Below are 13,012 nucleotides of genomic sequence, written 5' to 3'. Positions count from 1 at the left end.
GATTTGGTTTTTGGGGTCAGGAGAAAGTCCACCAATTAGCTTAAGCAAACAGATTTACAGAAAGATAAATTTGAGACAGCAAAGTTTGTTGATTTAAGCTGTTATTATGATGAAGATTTTGATACCCAGCTTTACAGGAGATAGCTTAATTTAATTTTACTCACAAGTCTAAAACACAGTGAAGGAGTCGTTTCCGACCCTATAAATCATATATATTCTTGATCAGCAATAACAGCTAATCGATCTAACCATGTTCGGCCGAACAAATATATTTTTCAAATTTTTTTAAAATAGAAAATTCTATAAGGGGTTACATCATTAAAATTGCCAAAACTTGACAAAAAATTCAATTTTTTAAATTAAAAAACTGAGTTTGCAGATTTGTTAATGTATCAAAAATTAGCATAGAATAGCTTTCCGAATTAAAATTAATGATTTTTTGGATTAGTTGTGCGTTTTCAAAACTATGGTTTTCGGACAACATTGTCTGTTTTTATACCTTTTCGCAGGGTTTTATAATTTCAGACAGAAACTAACAATAGCATCAACAAACGCAGTTTGCAGATTTAATAGTGCAATAAAAACTAGCACAGAAAAGCTTTTCGAATTAAAATAAATTAAATTTCGGCCTAATTATGATGTCCGAAAATCTTTGAATTTTCACAAAAATTGTCTGTTTTTATACCTTTTTGCTGGGTTTACTTTAAGTCAGAAGCTTGTAACGCTGTGAAGGAATCGTTTCCGACCCTACAAACCATATATATTCTTGATCAGCATCAAAAGCTGAGTCGATCTAACCATGTCCGGTCGCAAAATAAACTTTTGAAATTTTATCGAAAATTGAAAATTTTATAATATATAATATCATTAAAATTGCCAAAACTTGACAAAAAATTCAATTTCTTAAATTAAAAAACTGAGTATGCAGATTTGTTAATGTATTAAAAATTAGCATAGAACAGCTTTCCGAATTAAAATTAATGATTTTTTGGATTAGTTGTGCGTTTTCAAAACTATGGTTTTCGGACAACATTGTCTGTTTTTATACCTTTTCGCAGGGTTTTATAATTTCAGACAGAAACTACCTATAGCATCAACAAACGCAGTATGCAGATTTAATAGTGCAATAAAAACTAGCACAGAAACGCTTTCCGAATTAAAATAAAGGAAATTTCGGCCTAATTATGATGTCCGAAAATCTTTGAATTTTCACAAAAATGGTCTGTTTTTATACCTTTTTGCTGAGTATACTTTAAGTCAGAAGCTTGAAACGCTGTGAAGGAATTGTTTCCGACCCTACAAACCATATATATTCTTGATCAGCATCAAAAGCTGAGTCGATCTAACCATGTCCGGTCAAAAAATAAATTTTTGAAATTTTTCCGAAAAGTGAAAATTTTATAAGGGGTTACATCATTAAATTTGCCAAAACTTGACAAAAAATTCAATTTCTTAAATTAAAAAACTGAGTATGCAGATTTGTTAATGTATTAAAAATTAGCATAGAACAGCTTTCCGAATTAAAATTAATGATTTTTTGGATTAGTTGTGCGTTTTCAAAACTATGGTTTTCGGACAACATTGTCTGTTTTTATACCTTTTCGCAGGGTTTTATAATTTCAGACAGAAACTAACAATAGCATCAAGAAACGCAGTATGCAGATTTAATAGTGCAATAAAAACTAGCACAGAAAAGCTTTTCAAATTAAAATAAATTAAATTTCGGCCTAATTATGATGTTCGAAAATCTTTGATTTTTCACAAAAATGATCTGTTTTTATACCTTTTTGCTGAGTATACTTTAAGTCAGAAGCTTGAAACGCTGTGAAGGAATTGTTTCCGACCCTACAAACCATATATATTCTTGATCAGCATCAAAAGCTAAGTCGATCTAACCATGTCCGGTCGAAAAATAAATTTTTGAAATTTTTCCGAAAAGTGAAAATTTTATAAGGGGTTACATCATTAAATTTGCCAAAACTTGATAAAAAATTCAATTTCTTAAATTAAAAAACTGAGTATGCAGATTTGTTAATGTATTAAAAATTAGCATAGAACAGCTTTCCGAATTAAAATTAATGATTTTTTGGATTAGTTGTGCGTTTTCAAAACTATGGTTTTCGGACAACATTGTCTGTTTTTATACCTTTTCGCAGGGTTTTATAATTTCAGACAGAAACTAACAATAGCATCAAGAAACGCAGTATGCAGATTTAATAGTGCAATAAAAACTAGCACAGAAAAGCTTTTCAAATTAAAATAAATTAAATTTCGGCCTAATTATGATGTTCGAAAATCTTTGATTTTTCACAAAAATTGTCTGTTTTTATACCTTTTTGCTGAGTATACTTTAAGTCAGAAGCTTGTAACGCTGTGAAGGAATCGTTTCCGACCCTACAAACCATATATATTCTTGATCAGCATCAAAAGCTGAGTCGATCTAACCATGTCCGGTCGAAAAATAAATTTTTGAAATTTTTCCGAAAAGTGAAAATTTTATAAGGGGTTACATCATTAAATTTGCCAAAACTTGACAAAAAATTCAATTTCTTAAATTAAAAAACTGAGTATGCAGATTTGTTAATGTATTAAAAATTAGCATAGAACAGCTTTCCGAATTAAAATTAATGATTTTTTGGATTAGTTGTGCGTTTTCAAAACTATGGTTTTCGGACAACATTGTCTGTTTTTATACCTTTTCGCAGGGTTTTATAATTTCAGACAGAAACTAACAATAGCATCAACAAACGCAGTATGCAGATTTAATAGTGCAATAAAAAGTAGCACAGAAAAGCTTTTTAAATTAAAATAAATTAAATTTCGGCCTAATTATGATGTCCGAAAATCTTTGAATTTTCACAAAAATTGTCTGTTTTTATACCTTTTTGCTGAGTATACTTTAAGTCAGAAGCTTGTAACGCTGTGAAGGAATCATTTCCGACCCTACAAACTATATATATTCTTGATCAGCATCAAAAGCTGAGTCGATCTAACCATGTCCGGTCGAAAAATAAATTTTTGAAATTTTTCCGATAAATGAAAATTTTATATGGGGTTACATCATTAAAATTGCCAAAACTTGACAAAAAATTCAATTTCTTAAATTAAAAAACTGAGTATGCAGATTTGTTAATGTATTAAAAATTAGAATAGAACAGCTTTCCGAATTAAAATTAATGATTTTTTGGATTAGTTGTGCGTTTTCAAAACTATGGTTTTTGGACAACATTGTCTGTTTTTATACCTTTTCGCAGGGTTTTATAATTTCAGACAGAAACTAACAATAGCATCAACAAACGCAGTATGCAGATTTAATAGTGCAATAAAAACTAGCACAGAAACGCTTTCCGAATTAAAATAAAGGAAATTTCGGCCTAATTATGATGTCCGAAAATCTTTGAATTTTCACAAAAATTGTCTGTTTTTATACCTTTTTGCTGGGTATAATTTAAGTCAGAAGCTTGTAACGCTGTGAAGGAATCATTTCCGACCCTACAAACTATATATATTCTTGATCAGCATCAAAAGCTGAGTCGATCTAACCATGTCCGGTCGAAAAATAAATTTTTGAAATTTTTCCGATAAATGAAAATTTTATATTTACATCATTAAAATTGCCAAAACTTGACAAAAAATTCAATTTCTTAAATTAAAAAACTGAGTATGCAGATTTGTTAATGTATTAAAAATTAGAATAGAACAGCTTTCCGAATTAAAATTAATGATTTTTTGGATTAGTTGTGCGTTTTCAAAACTATGGTTTTCGGACAACATTGTCTGTTTTTATACCTTTTCGCAGGGTTTTATAATTTCAGACAGAAACTAACAATAGCATCAACAAACGCAGTATGCAGATTTAATAGTGCAATAAAAACTAGCACAGAAACGCTTTCCGAATTAAAATAAAGGAAATTTCGGCCTAATTATGATGTCCGAAAATCTTTGAATTTTCACAAAAATTGTCTGTTTTTATACCTTTTTGCTGAGTATACTTTAAGTCAGAAGCTTGAAACGCTGTGAAGGAATTGTTTCCGACCCTACAAACCATATATATTCTTGATCAGCATCAAAAGCTGAGTCGATCTAACCATGTCCGGTCGAAAAATAAATTTTTGAAATTTTTCCGAAAAGTGAAAATTTTATAAGGGGTTACATCATTAAATTTGCCAAAACTTGACAAAAAATTCAATTTCTTAAATTAAAAAACTGAGTATGCAGATTTGTTAATGTATTAAAAATTAGCATAGAACAGCTTTCCGAATTAAAATTAATGATTTTTTGGATTAGTTGTGCGTTTTCAAAACTATGGTTTTCGGACAACATTGTCTGTTTTTATACCTTTTCGCAGGGTTTTATAATTTCAGACAGAAACTAACAATAGCATCAACAAAAGCAGTATGCAGATTTAATAGTGCAATAAAAACTAGCACAGAAACGCTTTCCGAATTAAAATAAAGGAAATTTCGGCCTAATTATGATGTCCGAAAATCTTTGAATTTTCACAAAAATTGTCTGTTTTTATACCTTTTTGCTGGGTTTACTTTAAGTCAGAAGCTTGTAACGCTGTGAAGGAATCGTTTCCGACCCTACAAACCATATATATTCTTGATCAGCATCAAAAGCTGAGTCGATCTAACCATGTCCGGTCGAAAAATAAATTTTTGAAATTTTTCCGAAAAGTGAAAATTTTATAAGGGGTTACATCATTAAAATTGCCAAAACTTGACAAAAAATTCAATTTCTTAAATTAAAAAACTGAGTATGCAGATTTGTTAATGTATTAAAAATTAGCATAGAACAGCTTTCCGAATTAAAATTAATGATTTTTTGGATTAGTTGTGCGTTTTCAAAACTATGGTTTTCGGACAACATTGTCTGTTTTTATACCTTTTCGCAGGGTTTTATAATTTCAGACAGAAACTAACAATAGCATCAACAAACGCAGTATGCAGATTTAATAGTGCAATAAAAACTAGCACAGAAACGCTTTCCGAATTAAAATAAAGGAAATTTCGGCCTAATTATGATGTCCGAAAATCTTTGAATTTTCACAAAAATTGTCTGTTTTTATACCTTTTTGCTGGGTTTACTTTAAGTCAGAAGCTTGTAACGCTGTGAAGGAATCGTTTCCGACCCTACAAACCATATATATTCTTGATCAGCATCAAAAGCTGAGTCGATCTAACCATGTCCGGTCGAAAAATAAATTTTTGAAATTTTTCCGAAAAGTGAAAATTTTATAAGGGGTTACATCATTAAAATTGCCAAAACTTGACAAAAAATTCAATTTCTTAAATTAAAAAACTGAGTATGCAGATTTGTTAATGTATTAAAAATTAGCATAGAACAGCTTTCCGAATTAAAATTAATGATTTTTTGGATTAGTTGTGCGTTTTCAAAACTATGGTTTTCGGACAACATTGTCTGTTTTTATACCTTTTCGCAGGGTTTTATAATTTCAGACAGAAACTAACAATAGCATCAACAAACGCAGTATGCAGATTTAATAGTGCAATAAAAACTAGCACAGAAACGCTTTCCGAATTAAAATAAAGGAATCAAAAGCTGAGTCGATCTAACCATGTCCGGTCGAAAAATAAATTTTTGAAATTTTTCCGAAAAGTGAAAATTTTATAAGGGGTTACATCATTAAAATTGCCAAAACTTGACAAAAAATTAACTATTAACTGAGTATGCAGATTTCATACGATTTGTTAATATATTAAAAATACAATAAACACTTTCCGAATTAAAATAAAGGAATTTTCGGCCTAATTATGATGTCCGAAAATCTTTGAATTTTCACAAAAATTGTCTGTTTTTATACCTTTTTGCTGGGTTTACTTTAAGTCAGAAGCTTGTAACGCTGTGAAGGAATCGTTTCCGACCCTACAAACCATATATATTCTTGATCAGCATCAAAAGCTGAGTCGATCTAACCATGTCCGGTCGAAAAATAAATTTTTGAAATTTTTCCGAAAATTGAAAATTTTATAAGGGGTTACATCATTAAAATTGCCAAAACTTGACAAAAAATTCAATTTCTTAAATTAAAAAACTGAGTATGCAGATTTGTTAATGTATTAAAAATTAGCATAGAACAGCTTTCCGAATTAAAATTTATGATTTTTTGGATTAGTTGTGCGTTTTCAAAACTATGGTTTTCGGACAACATTGTCTGTTTTTATACCTTTTCGCAGGGTTTTATAATTTCAGACAGAAACTAACAATAGCATCAACAAACGCAGTATGCAGATTTAATAGTGCAATAAAAACTAGCACAGAAAAGCTTTTCAAATTAAAATAAATTAAATTTCGGCTTAATTATGATGTCCGAAAATCTTTGAATTTTCACAAAAATTGTCTGTTTTTATACCTTTTTGCTGGGTTTACTTTAAGTCAGAAGCTTGTAACGCTGTGAAGGAATCGTTTCCGACCCTACAAACCATATATATTCTTGATCAGCATCAAAAGCTGAGTCGATCTAACCATGTCCGGTCGAAAAATAAACTTTTGAAATTTTTTCGAAAATTGAAAATTTTATAAGGGGTTACATCTTTAAAATTCGCAAAAATTAATAAAAAGTTTAGTATTTTAAATTTTAAATTTCAGTATACAGATTTGTTAACCTACTAAAAAGTTGCATAGAAAAGCTATCCGAATTGATATGAAAACATTTTTAGCTTACTTATGATATTTTGATTTAGTAATAATTAGCTTCTTTTTGTAATTATAACACAATTGTAAACATAGTAGCATTTCCGCATTCAAATTCTTTAAAGTTTGTTCAAATACAAGTCAATAATAATAACCCCATAAGAGTGTATTAAAATCATGTTATTGCATTTTAGCTTGCATGTATATTATTTTTGTGATTTTTTTTCGGCGTTATGTGTATGTTTTGTTCTTCTTTTTCGTAATTTGTCCGCGTAAACAAACAATAAAGATAAATTAAATTTCATTTTGAGCTGAAAATTCAATTAGCTGACAATGCACACGGACGGGGGCAGTGAGAGCGTGACAACGATGATGATGATGATGAGGATGATGGTGCTGGAAGAGATGCTGCCTCAGCTGTTGTTGCTGCTGCTGCTGCTGTTGCTGCTGGTGGTGCTACTGATGATGATGGCTATAACAACATAACGATGTTGATGACAAGAAACAACAACAGCGGCAACAACAGCACAACAAAAAGGCAGCAACAAGCAACATTGTGGCAAATTGTGCACTTTAACTGCGGGCTTACGAAGGGGGGGCGGCTGATGAAATGAAAGGAGGTTGGGTCAGAGTTCCCAGCCAGGGAATCGCCCGAAGGCGCCAACATTCCTGTTGCGTCCGTCCAATTGTCCGTTTGCCGGGCACGCACCACCCCGAACCCAAACCCAACCCACACACCACCCCAAACACAACCCCAGGATGACCATGCGGGTGCAGAAGGAGGGCGGCATTGGGTTTTGGAAGGATTCTGGTTCAGAGGCGTACATATCTGGCAGTATGAGCCAGCCGAGCTATGACCACACAAAACGGCCGAGGGAACAACACAGCACTCAGCAAAAAATATATATTGTTTGTGATTAAAACTAAACCATAGATCAAAAGAGGAAAATAAAAAGATAGTATCGAAATATGGGTTAAAACATGGATAGACACGAGATAAATACGAGAGCTTTTACTTGATGTTTGATGTCCTATATTATTGATGACTATATTAGAATTCTCTCGCCAGAGATATAATCCAAAACTCGAAAACAATCAGATTTTAGCTATAGAACCTTAATCTTTAAATGCCACAAGGTGAGTTATTAAAAAAAAGAACATGTTCTATAGTTCTATAGGATCACAAACAACAGTTTTAAAGGTAAAAGTTCTGCCATATCATTTAAGAAGTTAAGGTTAAGAATATTGTATATTATTGTTCAGAATTATATGCAGAGATAATAAATGTCTTGTAATTTATAAATTTTTCTTTTTAATTAATATTATCTTTTTATGCCTCCCCAATTTTCCTAGTGCATAAGGAGCAAGGCTATATGAGCTGGGGGTACCCCCAAAACCAGGCAGAGCCAATTAGTTATGCATAAAAGCTCGACTAAATATTTTTAGTTTGGGCCATGTTTTGTGTGGGTTTATTTGCTTACAACACTGGCCAGGAGCCCCAAATGGGGGGCACAAGCTCAAACGTGCCCCTATTTGTTCGTAAGCAAGCAAGCCCAAGGATGTGAATGTGTGTTGTCTGTCTGTTGGTCTGTTTGGAGTTGGGTCCATAAATTCACCTAAGAGCGTTTTCCAGTCGCCGACACTGACCATAAACTGAACATTTTAGGGTTAAGCGGGTTGTTGTCGAGGCTGCTTGGGTTTTTGGACTTAAACTTCGCCTGAATCTCTCCTTGTCATGAAACTGGAATCCAACCCCAATCTCCAAGAGAAGTTAAAAGTTCACACAGAAGCTGGGATGCTCTTAATGGCGGAATCAACTAACTACCTAGTGCATCCAATATATAACTTTGGTACTGAGTTGAGTTAATTATTAAACAATAGGTATTGTTCATAAAAATTCAAATTAAATCCATTTAAATTCGATTAAAATTATATTTCACATATTCTAATGTATGAATAAATTTGTTCACTCATACGAATTATTATAATTAAATTTTCCACACTAAATGTTTCAGCAGTGAAACCTTGCTGCTTAAATTACCGTTTCCTAAATTTCAATATAAATTCAATTTTATATTCAACTGGTTGCCACCGCAAATACACACGCCATGGAGCTCCTTCCCCACCTATGTGATACCTCGTTTATGGGTTTTCATTTGGTTTTCAATGATATTGCTATGCTGACATGGGTGGCATAGGATTTGGTTATGCTTTCTCCCTTTGATTACAACTAAACAGTGCAAATTTATGGATATCTAAATCATGTTACCACTCCCCCGAATGCTGAATAGTAGCCATTGTGCGATAATCTTGGGGGGATTATGAGCTCGGAGCCAGAGTCTGGTCCATGTCCAAGGGACTTTGCCATTGTCTCCACGTGAGTCAGGAACTAATGACTGTCGCAATGACATTTCATACTGCAGGACATTAACTTGCCAAGTAAATAAGTCCCCCAGCTTCCCACCGAGCTAGTGTGAGTATGTGTATGAAATTGGGGCAAATTCCAAGGCGAAATAATTGCCAAGCATTTCATCACCCTTTCATACTTAAAATGTAATCAAATATACGCCAGCTGGATGTGTGTAAATATACATTTATTTCTAAATATCTCTGGATGCATTCTCATCGTCTTGGCAACGTTTATACATATATGCATATATATTTAACGCCTTGAGGTTTACTTGTTTAGTATAAACAAAAGAGATTCTGTTAAAGGGTTGCAAGGGAATTTTAACAGATTCCTTTAAAAAATTTAATATGAGAATGTTTTCTATTAAAAGCTTATATAGGATTAAAGGAAAATTCCTTTAAAGATTAATTATCAGAATGCTTAAATAAAAATGTGAAGAGAATATGGTTGTTTTATTTTAAAAACCTATTTTATTGGGCAATCACTTGACATTTTCTTGACAAATAAAGTCTTAAAGTAACATTTAACATAAGTTGAGCTGAAAACTACATTAAATGGGTTATAAATTATGCTATTTACTACACTGCATTAAATGCTTTCAAAAGATCGACTTATTCATTGACTGATTTTTCGTGAATTTACAGCTTTATGCTCATCAAACATAAATTGCATGGGTTCCAATGCGATTTTCATCATTTCCCCCAATTTTCTGGCTCCACTGAGCCCAAAGGACCTCCATATCTCCTCTCCCTACCCAGAGTAACCCCCCGGCACGCCGCTAATAGCCCACAATCTCCTGGCAATATATTTTTGGGGTTATATTCCAACCGGAACTCTGGCGCTGTGTCAATATTATATCACGGCCATTAAGGCTCAGCCCGCACACACACATGCCAAAATATATATGTATACGCACACACGCTTGCTGGAGCATAACCAATATCAATCATACAGTAAATTTATATTGCATTTGCGTATTTTCCTTTTCATGTTTGTCAATCCAAGGCCGAAACAGAGGAGGGATTCCCCGTCAAATCCCCTAAAATGCGAAATCCCCAGTCAACCTGTTGATGATGATTCAAGCCTTTCCTAAAGGTGGCAGCCACAAGGCTCCCTCCTCCCCCTTCGGGTTAGGTCGTTTGCCCTTCCCACTTCCGCTCTCCAACCCTCCTTTTGTGACCATAAAAAAAGAAAGAGAACCATGTGTACCTTGAGTCAAATTTACCTTTTTACTTTGAGGCCAGCCGGTGCGGAGTGCTCAGCAAACTGCTTTGGCAATCCTTCAAGGAGATTGCCTGCTCCTTACCTTACTCAGAGCTTCTTCTTTGCTTTTGAGCCACGTCAAACATAATAAATCATATTTATTTAAAATACATTTTGTATAGCCTTGGTGCTCTGTCCTGGGAGCGGCAATAATAATTGAATTAGGTGCGCTCCAAGGGACACTCTGTCGTGGCCCGTGGGTCCCCCTCATCCGATTACGACTAATGCCTAAAACTTGTTTTCTCCCTTGACTGTTGCGCGGTTTTGGCCACTAATCCCGGCAATCCGACTACGATTGCGACTGTTACTCTGACTCTGGCTCTGACTGACTGGCATAACTTGACACTTGACTTTGCCGGATCCGTAACTTTTTCGCTTTGCTCGCTGTTTCATTTTACTTTGTTTTTTAAATGGAATACAAACCAAGCACTTTGTCTGCTTGGGTGGATTTGGTTTAAAGAAAAAAACTGATAAGAGTTCTAGGATCTGGGCGGAATGGTTTCAGTAAGCTTTAGATAACTTTTTTTGTTAACAAAATTATATAGAAATGTATATATACAGAGGAAATTAATTCTCAAAAAGTATTATCTAAGAGAAGTTTAAAAAATATCAAGGTATTTGTAAATATTTAAATTCTTTCTTGAGAAAAGTAATCTTAAGGAAATATTAATATAAGAACTTGCAAAGTATAACAAAACAATGTTTACTGATGAGAGAATATCGAAATAAACTTTAAAACAACCGACAGCACTTGTCTAGTGTAAAACAGTGTTGATTTATGTAAGTAAAGAACACTATAACATTAATTTATTTTGTTCATTTAACCAAACAAAAGATAAATGTATAATGAATATGGTTCTACAAAAAATATCAAGGGATTTTAAAAACCCTTCTGATTTCTAGATTCAAATATATTTATTTTAAATAATTATCCTACTCAGAATTAATAGATTGTGCCAGTTTATTTGATTATTATAATTCATATTTAAATATTAATATATATTAGTTGCAGAGTACTATAAATTAGTCAGAAGCTTATAAATAAGTGAAGGAATCATTTCCGACCCTACAAACCATATATATTCTTGATCAGCATCAAAAGCTGAGTCGATCTAGCCATGTCCGGTCGAAAAACAAATTTTTGAAATTTTTTCGAAAATTGAAAATTTTATAAGGGGTTACATCACTAAAATTATCAAAATTTGACAAAAAATTAAATTTTTGAAATTTGAAAACTGAGTTTGCAGGTTTGTTAACCTATTACAAATTAGCATAGAAAAGCTTTCCGAATTAAAATTAATGATTTTTTGGCTTAGTTGTGCGTTTTTAAAACTTTGATTTTATTGACAAAATTGTCATAAAAAATAATTTAATATATAATATAATGCAATTGCATACTGCAAGGGTGTATAACCTTTGACTTGGTAAAGTTCTTGGTTTGAGTTTATATAATTATTTATTGTAGTATTTTTTTCATAAATAATTCATAAATAATAAATAAATAAATAAAAAAATAAATTTTTTAAATTTAAAGCATTTCTCTCAAGTGTAGTCCATCAATGCTCCTTCTTTGCTCCCATCCTAACCCTCTTTATCTGATTTCTGTCCGCGCTGGCATAATAAAAATGTCAAACTCCTTATGCTGTCGCTTGTAATACATTTTATTCATAAAATAAAATGTGTGTGTGTGCTTTTTTTTACGTTTTTCAGTTTTACTTTCCGCCAAAGGCTGTAGCCTAGCTCTTCCAGCTATCTAGCTGCTTCTCTCTTCATCCACTTGGTGCTGCTGCTGATGATGATGATGAGATCCAGGGAGAAGGAACGGATAGGGGCTTGGTTCACAAAGTGCTCCACTTAAGTATGCTATGTAAATCACCTGTGCGAGTGCCGCCCTGTGCAGATGACAACAGTGGCGTCATTTTCTTTATGTCTTGCAGTTTGTTTGGCCCAAAGCCTTGCCTGCCTAACAAGAAGAAAACCTTTGCAAGGTATTCTATTTAAACGGCATTATCTTCAGTTGCCGCCCCGGCCCCCCAAAACCTACCTATTCCTTGAGCTCCTTGGAGATGCCCCCAAACATTCTTTGCTCGCATTTAAATTGCTCTTTTTTATTTGCACCTTCTGTCCCCATTTCGGTGGACGGGGTGTCGGGTGGTGGTGGTGGAGGTTCCCTCTTAATTTATTCATAAGCCTGATGGGGCTCTGAGGGGTGTTCATGGCGCAACGTTCTACTTCTTGAGTGGGGCAACATCATTACTATTACTCATGCACGGCACACAAACCAGCACACACACACCATACCCATACCATCATCGTGCGTGTGGCATCGTAACTCAAAGTTGTCCTGTCCGTGTTTGTTTAGGAACCATCCCATCCTCCATGCTCAAAAGTCAAAGTTTCCTCCTTTTTCTTTTGGTTTGTGTTTTTATTTCTTCCTTGTTCTTTCTTTTTTTTTGCTAAGCAATTTTCACGTTTCACCTGCCTGGCTACCCCTCCTCAGCTTTTAAAAGTACCGATCCAAAACACCCATCGCTCAGAGAGCCCATCTCCCATGGCCCCTTCAAAATTTCACAGATTTTCACTGTATAATTATGCCTAGCCGGGTCTGGCACAATCCATATAAGCCACGAACAGGCCGTCACGAAAGCATAAACCTAATAAAAAATGTATATACAGGAAAAC

The 13,012-nt window shown here is 33.5% G+C and overlaps 1 protein-coding gene across 1 annotated transcript in view; it reads right to left on the bottom strand.

Annotated features, from left to right (window-relative positions):
- Cad87A (cadherin 87A) overlaps positions 1-13,012 on the bottom strand; it is a 35,617-nt gene that overhangs the window by 8,614 nt on the left and 13,991 nt on the right. The gene's annotated exons all lie outside the window — the stretch shown is intronic.

This window comes from Drosophila serrata, unplaced genomic scaffold, assembly GCF_035046125.1.
Source record: "Drosophila serrata isolate PLE 108 unplaced genomic scaffold, ASM3504612v1 contig_241, whole genome shotgun sequence".
Classification (NCBI taxonomy): Eukaryota; Metazoa; Arthropoda; class Insecta; order Diptera; family Drosophilidae; genus Drosophila; species Drosophila serrata.
The sequence above is the reverse complement of the archived record's forward strand: the minus strand, read 5'-3'. Positions and strand labels throughout refer to the sequence as shown.